The sequence below is a fragment of the Trichechus manatus genome, unplaced genomic scaffold (assembly GCF_000243295.1).
Source record: "Trichechus manatus latirostris isolate Lorelei unplaced genomic scaffold, TriManLat1.0 scaffold00300, whole genome shotgun sequence".
Lineage (NCBI taxonomy): Eukaryota > Metazoa > Chordata > Mammalia > Sirenia > Trichechidae > Trichechus > Trichechus manatus.
The window spans coordinates 1,036,450-1,036,703 of NW_004444236.1; positions in this window are offsets into that span (position 1 = coordinate 1,036,450).

A 254-nucleotide genomic window follows, 5' to 3' on the forward strand; every position below is an offset into this window, starting at 1 on the left:
GAATCTGTGAAGCATCTTATAACATGGATGAAACTGGAGGACGTTATGCTGAGTGAAATAAGTCAATCACAAAAGGACAAATATTGTATAAGACCTCTATTGTAAAAACTCAAGAAAAAGTTTACACACAAAAAGAAACAATCTTTGTTAGTTATGAGGGATGGGAGGGGTGGGGGGGAATACTAAACAGACAATAGTGGTAACTTTGGTAAAGGGCAAGATAGTACACAATACTGGGGAAGCCAGCACAGCTA